Source organism: Ursus americanus, chromosome 16 (genome assembly GCF_024610735.1).
Source record: "Ursus americanus isolate L20-20 chromosome 16, mUrsAme1.1.p, whole genome shotgun sequence".
NCBI classification, from domain to species: domain Eukaryota; kingdom Metazoa; phylum Chordata; class Mammalia; order Carnivora; family Ursidae; genus Ursus; species Ursus americanus.
Window position 1 is genome coordinate 59,621,952 of NC_142142.1, and position 13,577 is coordinate 59,635,528.

At 35.7% G+C, this 13,577-nt stretch overlaps 1 protein-coding gene across 1 annotated transcript in view; it reads left to right on the forward strand.

Moving 5' to 3' along the window:
- Positions 1 to 13,577, forward strand: part of GUCY1A2 (guanylate cyclase 1 soluble subunit alpha 2) — a 318,781-nt gene that overhangs the window by 78,828 nt on the left and 226,376 nt on the right. The gene's annotated exons all lie outside the window — the stretch shown is intronic.

A 13,577-nucleotide genomic window follows, 5' to 3' on the forward strand; every position in this document is an offset into this window, starting at 1 on the left:
GGAGCTGGGTGATGGGAACTGGAAGAGTGCATAATTATTTCAGTAAATTACATGCTGGCTGCTGTCCTTGTAATTATTTAGGCAAGAGAGCTAAAGTGCCATTTCGGAAATCACTGGTGCCTGGATGTATGTAAAAAGATTTGGCCTTCTTCCCAGCCATTTTGCATAGTGTCTGCCTCTTCCATTAATTTATTTGAGCATATAAAAAGAAGACACTTATTAATACCAGCCATAGTAATTACAGAAATGATAGGACTCCCTAAAAACCTGGTACTGTAAACCCGTGACTGTTTCCACCGATGGAAGTCAAACTACAAGACAAATGGTAAGACTGAATCCCACATCGTGGGGCCTGCTTGCCTTCTCCTAAAATAAATAGGGGTGAATCGAATGTGCTCTGCTCTAAATTTCATAATCTAGGAACATCTGGTTTACATCCTATTTTGTCTCTCTTTGCAGAAGAATGGATTTTCTAAAAGTTGGAAAATTAAAGGATGATCTCAAGACTTTCTAAATAGATTTTAGTATTGAAACAGATTCCTTCCTTCAGAATGTGCCCACTGCTTGGAGAACACGGTGAACACTAGGAATTATTGCAAGTTTCTTTGAATCCCTTTTTGGAAAGTCTGGGTTATAAATTATAAAGAAACAAAAACTAAGTGGTGAATCTTAAATTTGTTTACACAAATATGTTTCCTCAGGTTAAAAAAAAATTTTAGGAGAAGTCAACATTAAAATTACAAAATGTAAAGAAAAGTTAGTCATTGCTGTCTTAAATACAGTAATAAATAATACAAATAATACTGTTCCAGGGCAGACCTTTGCGTGTTGGATGTTTACCGTCTAGTAGAGCTATTCAGTGTTCTGTATCGAGGACGGTAAAGTTCTTAGAGGCGATTCATTTTGTTCCCAAGCATGTTGGGGAAAACTGTTGGCTTTTAGAAATGAACAGGCTGCTCTGGCCTAAAGGAAGAGTTGTAGAGACGACTAAAGCCTTAGTGAGTGAGTAATCCCATATTTGGAGCACCTGCCATCCTAAGTAAACGAGGGAATAGCCTCCTGGAAGCACAGCCAAAGACGTTTTTGAGGATTTTATACAACATTCGTATTAGAACTGAGTTTTATAATTTTGAAATTCAATGGAGAAATTTTCAACAAAATGCCTGAGAACTAGGGAACGATGCCCATTTATTCAGGGTGACTGGGTCCTATGATTTATCATTTTTCATTTACGTTCAGTGATTTCAAAACCTCTACAGATAAACCTGAAATTCTAGCTAGGCACAGTTGGATATTTTAGTCTGAATGAATTGTTATTTTTTTCTATGCGATTACACACGTTTTAAATAATATTTTTCACATGTGCATGTTTTATATATATATTTATATGTTCAGTGATTGCTACCCATTTTTAAGTTGTTTAGAAAAGAGGAAAGCTGTTAAATGTGTGTTTTTGCCCCAGTTGTAGTTGATGTAAAATTGGAATTACTCTATTTTTATAATTTAGAGAATATTAAAGCTGTCGGTTCTGTTTTACAGAAGTGAAATGTTTGGCTAGAAGGGTTTGAGGAGTTTTGGCCTCTGAAATCGAAGTTAATATTTTTGAAAATGTGCCTGAAGTGGAATATATTATTTCCCATGTTAATTGCTCTATAGATTTTGTAGATTTGAGGAAAATTAATTCAGTTTAAAATGATTGCTTTGGGTCCCCCCCCCCCCCCATATATCATCTGGCTTGTATTTCTGTTTAATTTGTAGACCAGGGTAAGGAATAGGCATAATGAGATGATGACTCAAATGTCAAGGCCCCCTGCCAATTCCAATAATAAGGCACTGTTCTCATTGAGAAGATGCAATTATAACTTAAACATGGCAGTGACAGCTTAAAAAGAAGCAGTAGGCTGGATTTTTAGTTTAGAATAAGGATAACAATCCTCCCATCTGTATGTTTCTGTTTCTGTCTGTTCACCTGGATTTGCCACGTGGGACACTTGGGAAGCCATTGTTGTCCCAACTGGAACTGTAGTCAATAAAGTTAGGGCATGGAGTCTTAGCCAGATGAGTCACATGTTTGAATTACCAAATTCAATTTCCAAATCCCAAACTTGTATTTTCTGAACACATGGAAAGAGGGTAAAAATTACGAGTCTGCTGATAAATTTGACCTTGACCTTGATATTCATTATTTTCCCCATAAGAGCTCTTCTTGTTAATAAATAACTCCACGTTGTCTGAAGTTTCTAATTTTTTACTGGGCCTTGATAAGAAAGGGCTATTTTAAAAATGATTTAGGATATTCCTTGGCCTAACAATGAAGGCTTTTGTGATAATTTAAGTATTTTGGCTATGCCCTTAATACCAATGGACCACCACTCCTGCAATCCAAAAAAATTAAAAAAAAAAATTAAAAAACCCCAAAAAAACAAAACACCCAAAAAACGAAAACCAAGAGCTAATCATGCAGCTGAGTGACAGTGAATCATTTGCAGAATGAACTGTAATGTTTTTGCTAAACCATGATCTTTGCCATTTTGTGCCGTCAGTCGTTGCTTAACTATAGACGGGGTGGAACACGCTTGTGAGCAATTTGGTGATACACGAATGAAACAGAAAGCCAGCATCCTGGTTCCAGAGAATTTATATCTTGATTGTGCAGTAATGAGTTACAAAGACAGAAGCGTTGGTTACCAGAAGGGAGAATGTCACTGAGACACATCTGATGCAGTCATCGGGGGCAGGTTTCAGTTCAACAGAGTTCTGAGGTCAGAAGGGACTCTTCCAGATGGACTGACCAAGCTTCGAGTCCCATTATTTGGCTCCCCATGTGTTTTCTAAGCAATCACCCCAGCCTTACATTGTCTTCTGTCTCTCTTTCTCTGTCCTCCCATATGGCATTACATTCCTTAAAGCTCAACCTCTTTTCCTCCTCTTTCCTTATCAGATGTCAAGCATTGCAGGTGAGTTAGTTCATTACTAAAAAAGAGCACGTTCGGCATTGGAATTAATGGTGAATTATGAATCTAATTTGTATTGTGGGTCCTTAGGTCATTTAGATCTCACTATTGTTCTGAAAACTTGCAAGTTTATCACCTAAATCTTTTGAGGCATCGTGCTGAATTTAAGAAGAAATTTGTTACAGTCTGATGTGCAGTTCGGGGGTTCACGTCTAGTCATAGGAATCTAGTATTGACATAGATTCCAAAGCCTCGTTGTGTGGAGGGGGCTGTGTTTGTAAATAGGGCTGTTGGAAACCAGAGGAACGGCACAGATCTTCCTTCTCTGCATTGCAAGGTGACGGTGTGGGGGGTGGGCAGCCTGGGGGAGGAATGTCTCTGACAACCATGATTTTAGCAAGTCCCTCAATCCGAGCCTCAGATGAATTCATCTGGAAATTAAGGAACCTAGACGAATAATTACTATTTTTACCCCTTTACAAGTCATCTCTAACATGCGTAAGTTTATAGGAAGTCATTTGGTCATAAAACTTTCTATCATCCCTTTGATTCAATGAATTCAGGTGCATTTCAAAGAGAAGCTAAAGGGAATCTGACTTTCCAACCATGACGAACTCATCCTATTACCAGGACTAAGTTAAAGTAATTCTCCCACAGCTTAGGCTGCCTCCCTCAAGCACTTACTTTGAGGATTAAATGACAGTCCATGTAACATTTTTCTATCCTCAGCCCCTGCGTCGATCACTGAATAAATGTTGATTATTACTTCTACCACTATTACTGTTCTTCTCACTCGTAACCGTGGTCCTATCCATCTTCCTCCTCACTTACTGCCTTAAAGGAGAAAGCACTGGACATCAGTAGCTTTAATAATTTTAGACAAATATCAAACCTACCTAGCATCTTCCTAAAATATGACATGGGGATCTGCTTTTACTTTACAGACTATTATTGTTTTAAAATCACTAGTCTCCTTTTCAGATTTCCTAAAGTTTGGAATCAAGTTTTTATTACTTGGGGCTATGCCAGTCACTTCCAAACTCAAGTGGCCTGGTTTGCTTAGGCGTAACCTGAAATAGCAGTAGATTTGAGAAACAATAAACAACATGAGTTCTTTTGACATTTTTTTTCTTAGTAGCAACGCTTCAAAGAACTTTAATAACATTGTGGAAGGAGTCCAGCTTTTGAAATACATCATTCCTACAGTGGTGCGATGGCCTTGTTATCCCTCTTACCTTTGTTCTCAGGGTGGGAACTGGGGAAAAGCATTAACAACACATTTCTTTGTCAATCCCTAGAAAGATTCTCACATTTGTCTTATTAATTAGAAGCTGTAGAACGGCTGCTGGGAAATAATTTTCAAAGACTAAGGGAGGAATTAACCTCTGATTTTCTGTGGTCCTATCAGGTTCCACCAAACTAGTCCTTTCTCTTTCCTGGACATGGGCCCGTCTTCTGACATGATGATCGAAAAGTTGAAAATGTTTTTATTAATCTTACATTCCGTAATGACGCCGTTGAAAGACAGATTTCATCTGGCTGTCAAGAATACATATTTGACTTCAACGTAAATGTAATTTAATTTGGGAAAATGTCAGCATTTCTCCTCTGTTCAGGTCAAAACATTCTGTTAGAGAATTTCAAATATTGAACGATAATTTTCGTGATGGGCAAAATGCCATTAGGGCCTTCTCTATAAATTAGCATTAGAGAACATAGACATAACTTCATGCCAATTTATCTGGTGTTTTCTTTGCTTTTGTAATTACAAATGAGATCTTTACTATTTTTTGGTGGTGGGGGGGGTTTCTCTGGAACTGTTCCCTGACCTTAATCTGCCTTTTAAAGTAGGTTGGTACTGTATGGTGAATAACATAATAAAAATATTATTATAAAAAAATGAACAATATCTTGGCTATTGTAAATAACGCTGCAATAAACAGAGGTGCATAAAAAAAATAAAGTAGGTCGGAAAAATTCAGATGCAGGTATTGCTGAGGTTCGTTCTGGTTCTTTCACTTTGTTTTTTTTAAATACCTATAAGGTTAAAATCCCTGTATGGTGCTATGTTACTGTATAGTTACTGAATTCCGTATAGTCAGAGGACAAGGTGGATGTTACGTGGTGAATTGTATATTCCCTACGGTGATCTTCATGCTTCAAGTGCCTGTTTTACCACGTTTTTATTTTTGTTCGCCGGAAAGTTTGCACCCCTGAGCTTACAAAGCAGGTTCCTGGTACCATAGATCAGACATCGTTGAGTTCTAGTGTGGTGCGTTCTGGGTGGGGAGGATTGGCCCTTTTAGTTTTTTTACAAATTGTTCAGAATCTTTCTTTAATTGCTCCTTTGGTTTTTAGCTGGTAGCTTTCAGTCTCAGTAAATTAAAAGCCGAAGAGCTGTTTTGAATTCATTGCCTACCTCCTCATTTTTAATGGTGCTCTCTTGATTCGCATGAACGTTTTTCATAAGGATACAATGCAGTGATTTTTAGTGAATGAATATAATTGTGCAACTATCACAACGATACAGACTTAGAAGATTTTATCGCCCTCCAAAGTTTCCTGTACCCCTCTGTGTCAATCCGTGCTTCTTCTCCTGACCCTCAGCAACCACTGGCCTCTTTGCATCTGCATAAATTTGTCTTTTGCAGCCATTTCTTAAAAATGTAACCATACAAATATGTCATCTTTTCAGGTCTGGCGTAATGTTTTTGAGATTTATCCGTGTTGTTGCATGTATGAGTAACTTGTTCATTTTTAGTACAGTGTTCCATTGCACAAATATACTGCAGTTTTGTTTTGTTTTTTAACTCACTCACCAGTTGATGGACACTGGATTGTTCTCAGATTTTGGCTGTTAGGAATAATGTTGCAGTGAACATTTGCATATAAGTGTTTGCGTTGAATATATTTCCATTTCTCCTAGACAGATTCCTAGCAGAGGGATTGCTGTGTCATATGCTAAGTTTAACTTTTTAAAGGAATCACCACACTGTTGAACAAAGAGGCTATGCCGTTTCACATTTGACCAACATCGGTGGGTTCAGTTTCTTCACGTTCTCCCCAACACTGGGTGTTGGCACTCTTCTCGATCATGACCATCCTGGTAAATGTAAAGTAGAATCTTGGGTTTTAGTTTCCATTTCCCCAGTGACCAATGATGTGAAATGTTTTTTTCTTGTGCTTATTAGCCATTGGTAAAATTTTTTTGGTTAATTGTCTAATTGAATGTTTTGCCCATATCTGTGTTATTTGTCTTCCTATTGTATTTTTTTTTAAATATATACATTCTGGATATTATGTTGACTTCAAAAGTAACTGTCTTTTGAAGCACAAAGGCACTGTGATGGTACTATTTGCTTTTGGTCTAAGAGCTAACAATTCTTTGTATAACTGAAGGCCACAGAGATTTTCCCCTTTGTTTTCTTCTAGATATTTTATAATTTTAACTCTTATATTTAGATTTGTGATTCATTTTGAGGCATATTTTTTGTATGCCATGAGGGCCCAAGTTTTTATTTTTTGTTTAATTTTTTTGCACTTGGACATCTAGTTGTCCCAGCACAGTTTTTGAGAAAACTGTTTTCACTATTGAATTGGCTTTGCAACTTCATCAAGAATCAATTGACCATAAATTTTTTTCTAGCCTTTCTGTTCTCCATTTTTTAAAAATATCTAACCATATGGTGATAACACAGTGTTTTGATTATTGAATCCAAATAACTTTGGCAATGGGGTATTTTAAGTCTTTCAAGTTTGCTCTTTTTCAAAGTTGTGTTGCTATTCTTGGTCCTTTGTATTTCCATGTAAATTTTGGGATACACTTGTCAATTTCTAAAACAGCTTCTAGGATTTTGATAGCGGTTGCACTGAATCTGTAGGTTTATTTGGAAAGAATAGCTGTCTTAAAATACTGAGTCTTCCATTCCACGAAAATATCTCTTATTTTAGATCTTTAATTTTTGTCAGCAAAGGTTTGTTTTTTTTTTGTTTTTTTTTGTTTTTTTTTGTTAAACGATGTATTGATTCTAGAGAGAGTGTGCTCATGTGAATGGGGGAGGGACAGGGGGAATCCTCAAGCAGACTCCCTTTTGAGGGAGGAACCCAGTGCAGGGCTTGATCTCTGGATGCTGAGATCATGACCTGAGCTGAAATCAGGACTTGGAGCCTTAACTGACTGAGCCACTAGGCGCCCTGGTCAGCAAAGGTTTTATGGTTTGCAGTGTACAGGTCTTGCTCTTTTTTGTTTTGTCTTTTTCTTTTTGATGTAACGCAAAGAATGTTTTGAAATCGTATTTTTATTAATATATAGAAATACAAATTATTTTTGTATATTGATCTTGAGTCCTATGGCCTTGCTAAACTCATATTAGAATAGTTTAATATTATAGAATAGAAAAAATGCTATTTTTTGGGGGGGTAGATTCTATAGGATTTTTTACATGGGAGGCTGTGTAGTCTGAGAGTTAAGGTAGTTGTCCACCTTTTAAATTTATTTTTGTCTCTCTCCTTCCCTGTGTCCCTCCCTTCCCCCTGTCCTTCTCTCTCTCCTTACCTATTACACTGCCTAGAACCTTCGGTACAGTGTTGAATAGAGGTGGTGATTGTGGATAGCCTTGTTTTTTTCTGAACTTAGAAAGAAAAGCATTCAGTCTTTTACCATAGGTGTGATGTTAGCTGTAGGTTATTTATGTTCTTAATCAGACTGAGAAAATTCCTTTCTGTTTCCTCATTTGTCGAGATTTTTTATCATGAATAGGTGTTAGGTTGTATCTAGTCTATTTTCTCTATGTACTGAAATGGTCTATGGCCTTTCCCTTAATTCTGTTAATAGGACATATTAACAATTTCCAGGTGTTGAACTAAAAATAAATTCTTGGGAGAAATCCCACTTGGTGATGTTTATATGTTATAAACCTTTTTCTATGTTGCTGAATTTGGTTTTGCTAATATTGTCTTAAGGATTTTTGTATCTTTGTTCATGAGAGCTATTGGTATGTAGAATTTTTCCTTTATTTAAAAAAATTTTTTCTTGTGATGTCTTTGGCCTCAGAGAATGAGTTGGGAAGAGTTTATTCTTACTCTTTTTCTGAAAGACTTTGTGTAGGATTGTTACCATTTTTTTCTTTGAATGTTTGATAAATAGTTACTGTTTGCATGGTATTCCTTTTTTTTTTTTTTTTTTTTTAGTCTTTTCACTTTCAACCTGTGTTTGTCTTTGAATCTGAAGGTATTTCTTACAGATACAGTTGGCTTTCACTTTTTTATACAGTCTGATAATCTCTGCCTTTTGATTGGATTGTAGTGTATTCACATTTAATGTAATTGTTGACTTGGTTGGAATTCATCTACCATTTTGTTTGTTTATACTGTGTCTCATGTCTTTTTGTTCCCTGTTCCTCTTTTAAGAATTCTTTTTTAGTAAATGAATATTTTTAGCATGGCATTTTATTTCCTTATTGATTTTACAAATACATTTTTAAAGTTATTTTATTAGTGGTTTATCTAGAGATTACAATGTATAATTTAGCTTATCTATAATCTCTTTCAAATTCATACTGCTCTAGTGTTGGTAGATAGTTTTGTTCTTATGTAGTTCCATTCCTCCTCCCCACCACCTTTTATAGTATATTTTGTATGTTATAAACCTAGTTATTTATAATAATTATGATTATTTTGTGTAAGATAATAATTATGTGTAATAATTGTAACTATATATTTGTTTTTTAAAAGAAGTTAGAAAAAGAGAGGAAAAATATATTCCATTGTGTTATATACTCTTCTTAGAAGTTTGTATTTAAATTCCAGTTAATTAACATACAGTGCAATATTAGTTTCTGGTATACAATTTAGTGATTCAGTACTTCTATACATCACCTGGTGCTCATCACAAGTGCACTCCTTAATCCCCATCACCTATTTCCCCCATTCCCCCACCCACCTTCCCTCCGGTTATCATCAGTTTGTTCTCTATACTTCAGAGTCTGTTTCTTGGTTTGCCTCTCTCTCTCTCTTCTTTTCCCTATGCTTGTTTGTTTTGTTTCTTAAGTTCCACATATGAGTGAAATCATGATTTTTGTCTTTGACTCACTGATTTCACTTAGCATAATACTCTGTAGCTCCATCCACATCATTGCAAATGATAAGATTTCCTTCTTTTTTATGGCCAAGTAATATTCCATTATATGCATTATAGGACATCATCTTTATCCATTCATCATATACTCTTATATTTATCTATATATTTACCATCACCGTGCTCTTTATTTCTTCCCATGTATTCATATATTTTCTTTCAACTTGAAGGAGTTCCTTTAGTATACCTTGTACTATTAATACCATCTACTACCAACAAGTTTTGTTAGTTTTTGTTTATCTGGGAATGTCTTTATTTTACCTTCAGTTTTGATTGCTTATTTGGTTGTAGAACTCTTGGTTGACAGTATTCTTTTTCAAGCAATTTGAATATTCAGTTCAGTATCTTTTGGCCTCGGTGTTTCCAATGAGAAATTAGTCACTAATTGTATCATTCTTTCTCTCTATTTTTAGGGAGGATATAGCACATGGCTATTAAGAGAGTGAGTGTTCTTAGGGATTGAAGAGATCGATTGGGCCGAGAAGACCTCACTGTGAATGTGGCATGTGACTTTTTAAAGGAATATATCTATATACATATATATGTGTGTGTGTGTGTGTGTGTGTGTGTGTGTGTGTGTATTATATTCCTTTATATATTCCAGGTATATATATATGGCTCATGAATTTCTCTCATATCTTGGTACTAATAGGAGTCCCAAAGTTGTTACATCATTACACCATTTGACATTTTGTGTCATTATTAAATGTTCATTTTAAATAATATAAGCTACATATTTCCTTGGTTACTGCAGATTTTTGATAATTTTTTCTCAATCTGTTACTGGAATCTTTATATTAAGTTCTTTTATTATGAAATAATTTAAACTTTGTACAAATTTGGAAAATGCAGAACACAATTTTAAAAATCTATTTTTATTATTAGTACTTTGAAATATCCACCGATAACATTTTGATTTACCTATTTTTCTTTTTCCTATAAAACTCATGATTTACATAGTTGTAGATAATTGGATTAAAATTGTTTTTCTCATAAAAGAAATAAACTGTGCCAATTTAGTCTTCACAGTTTTTTTCAGATATTCTTTAGTAGTGCAGTTATTTTTTGTGTGTCGTGTTTTCTGGTTACTCAGCAGCAGTCTAACATATTTCGGCACATCTAACATGGTCCCTGTTAGTTCCCATGTAATTGTGTTGTACAATCTTTAATTTACTCTCCTGTAAAAAGTAGTCATGGAGAAACTTTTGTTCAGGAACTTCTGTACAGATGTAAGTCTAGCCTTTATCAGTCCACACTGTTCGTATATTTTAGTATCTCCTTCTCTTACACCTTGTCTTTTTAATTCATAGCACTGGTTGAAATGACAGGTGTATCTCTGGGTTCTTTTTCTGTGCGCATATGGGAACCCTGGGGCTGCAGTTGAACCACGAAGCCAGTATATACCTTTGGACTTCCTTTTTTTCTCTGAGCAGCAACTGAATTAGGGGGCCAGTGGAGTACTCCAAGATCATTAGACAGACATTATTGATGTGTCAGTGTTGTTACAACACCACCACAGGATGTGTCGCCTAAGAGAACATACAACAGTTGTAGTAAACTTCACCCTGTATTCATCAGACGAGGACCCCAGAGGCTGCCGGTTACACAGTTACCTGTGTGGTGGGAAGGTAGCTAGGATGGTCCTGATAAGTGCTCTGTCTTCCCGAAGATATCAGAGGCCTGGCAACACAATACACTAGGTTTTCTTTACTCCTTTAGATACATTATGTCTTTACTCTTCAAGGACTCTGAGATTTGTTATTATTGAGTTCCAGAACACCAATCACGACTTATTTCTTGATTGGGATAGCAACTTGTAAGTCGTTCTTTAAGCTATATTGTCTTTCTTTTTTCAAGTGGATTTTATGATAGTGTGCACTTATTTTGATTCTCACTGAAAGAGTTAGCTGTACGTGTGTCTTGGCATCTTCCTCGAGCAAGCACAGAATGGGTGCTGGGAGACAGTATTGCGTGTGATTAAGAATGTAGGCTCTGGAGCAGAATTTCCCAACTTCAAACACTGTCTCTGTCATTTACTAGCTGGATGACCTTGAGCAATTTAAATTTTAAAAACTTGTTTTTCTTGCCAGCCTCGTGGCCAGTGGGCCTTTCTTGTCCCTTCCCATTTTCCTTGCAACAACTATCACTTTCTTCTGATGTCTACAAATAAGTTTACCACTCGTTTCCATTTTACCAACAAACTTACTTAACATTTCCTTGGTGGTTTTCTGTATCTTTAAATCTTCGTTTTGATGTACTATAAGTTGGCGAATTAAAAAAAAAAAATCTTGGTTTTGATTAAGCCTTACTCCTGTTCTTAAATTTGAGTGTTATTCATTCTTAATGTGGTTTAATATTTAAAAAGTGTGTGTGTGTCCGTCCCCATATGTGTATTCATGCAAATCACTCAAACCCTATCTGGGATACTGAAAGATATTAAATGCCTTGCACGAAAATATTCATTAAGAAAGATATAGAAACTGCCTTCAAATATTTGAATAGCTATCAAATAGAAGAAGGATACGATTTATTCTACTTTATTTCAGAAGGCAAAACCAGGATCAAACTGTAGATTGTAAGGAAGTAGATTTAGCTTAGGATTAAGAGGAACTTTCCAACAATTAGACATATTTAAAACAGAGTGACTTGCCTTGTTAGATAGTCAGCTCTGCAATACTTGGGGGTTCCAAAATGTTTTAAATGACAACCTCTTAGAGATATTTTATTGAAGATTCAGAGAAGGAACCCCAAAATCTTCATGGGTAAATAATACCATATTATTTTTATAATGCTGTTTTAGGAAATAAGAGTAGTTCATCTTTTTCTTGTCTATCAGTAATACCAGCTGACATTTACTGTACTTACCATTTGACAGGTGGCACTGTGCTAAGTTTTGTTTTTTTTTTTTTAATTTTTAAAAAAATTTGAGCATAGTCGGCACACAATATTACATTAGTTTCGGGTGTACAGCGTGATATGACAAGCTTGAACGTGACCCTAGCTCACCACAGGGCAGCTACCATTAAACTGGACACCACAGCTCCCCCTCCCATCCACTCATTTTGCTCCCTCCCCTCCCCTCTGGCAACGGAAAGTTTGTTCTCCGGGCTTTACAGGTCTGTTTCTGCTTTGTGTTTGTTGATGCACTTGTGTTCATTTCTTGAGATCCCACATATGAGGGAAATCATACAGTATTTGTCTTTCTCACTCTGGCTGACTTCGCTTAGCGAGAGTAGTACCTAGCTTACGGGCTTTCTGTGCTATTATGAGGATCAACTTTGATGCCTTTTTTTTTTCATTGTAGATATGATTTCACCCAGAAAACTCATGAATTTGTGAAATAGTTTTGTAAAAGCTGTAATTCTATTTATCAGTCCTTGATTTTTTACAATGTAGTACACGGTGCCCTTCAAAATTCAGCTCTGTAGAGTATCTTTGAAATGCCATCAAGTTTAGCAGCCAGTTTCCACTCCTCAAAATGCATCGAAAATTTGATTTCTATGATCTGTTATGGATAGTAAAACATAGTAAAAGCTACCTTTACAAAGGTTTCAACTTACAGGAGTACTTCATAAGAAAGTTATTTATTTACGCTTTTTAGTATCTACGAAATCAAACCTTAGGCAATCTTGAAATAATAAGTCATTAGGATATGACTTGTTTTGTCGAGGCTTATTTAGTTATTAGAAAATAACAGTTTTCATTTTCTACTGTATTGGTGGTTAAAGACTGGTTTCTTATTAGGTTGATCTGTTTCTATGGTACTTTGGAAAGATAAGATGGGGAACCTTGGTCGTGTTTCATAGTGTTTCCTTATTTTGGGAGAGAAAGAGTAGAGTTCACCACACTGTGTTTTTCTGAAAAGAATCACAGTATTTGTGTTTGAATCATATGGTTGTCTTGGTTTGTTCTTACTTTTCCTTTGAGACAGCGTGTGTATTTTTCATGGAGGTTCAGAGGAGTCAAAATCCGATCTTGGCTCCAGAGACAAGCAGATAAAATTAATCCCGAAACCCTCTCCCTTGAAGGAGAGGTCAAGAACTGTATCTTGTCAGGACAGACTCATCTGTGATGTTGTTGATGGTGGATATCAAGAATGCTTATGACAACAGGTACAATTTCTTAAAAGGATTGAGATTTTAAGTTTTGTGTCTCAAAATGACGAGTGAATGGATGGAACAATTCTCTGTTGATCATTGAACACTGGCTTAGAAGTAACTACCACTTTAGTAATGATGTCCTAGAATCTATCTCCATCTACACATATGGAGAATTTATACTAGGATCTATGGTACCTTGCATTTCCATATTTTCTAATTTAGATGTTAATAGAAATGCAATACATGTACCTCTAATACTAGAATTTCAGTAAACAAGTGTTAGAAATTTTCATAAGCATTTTACATTGAAAGGATTCTTTGCTACTTGGTTGCATTTCCTAGGTAGGTTATACGTTATTCTAATCTTTCCGAGACTAGTCATGAAAA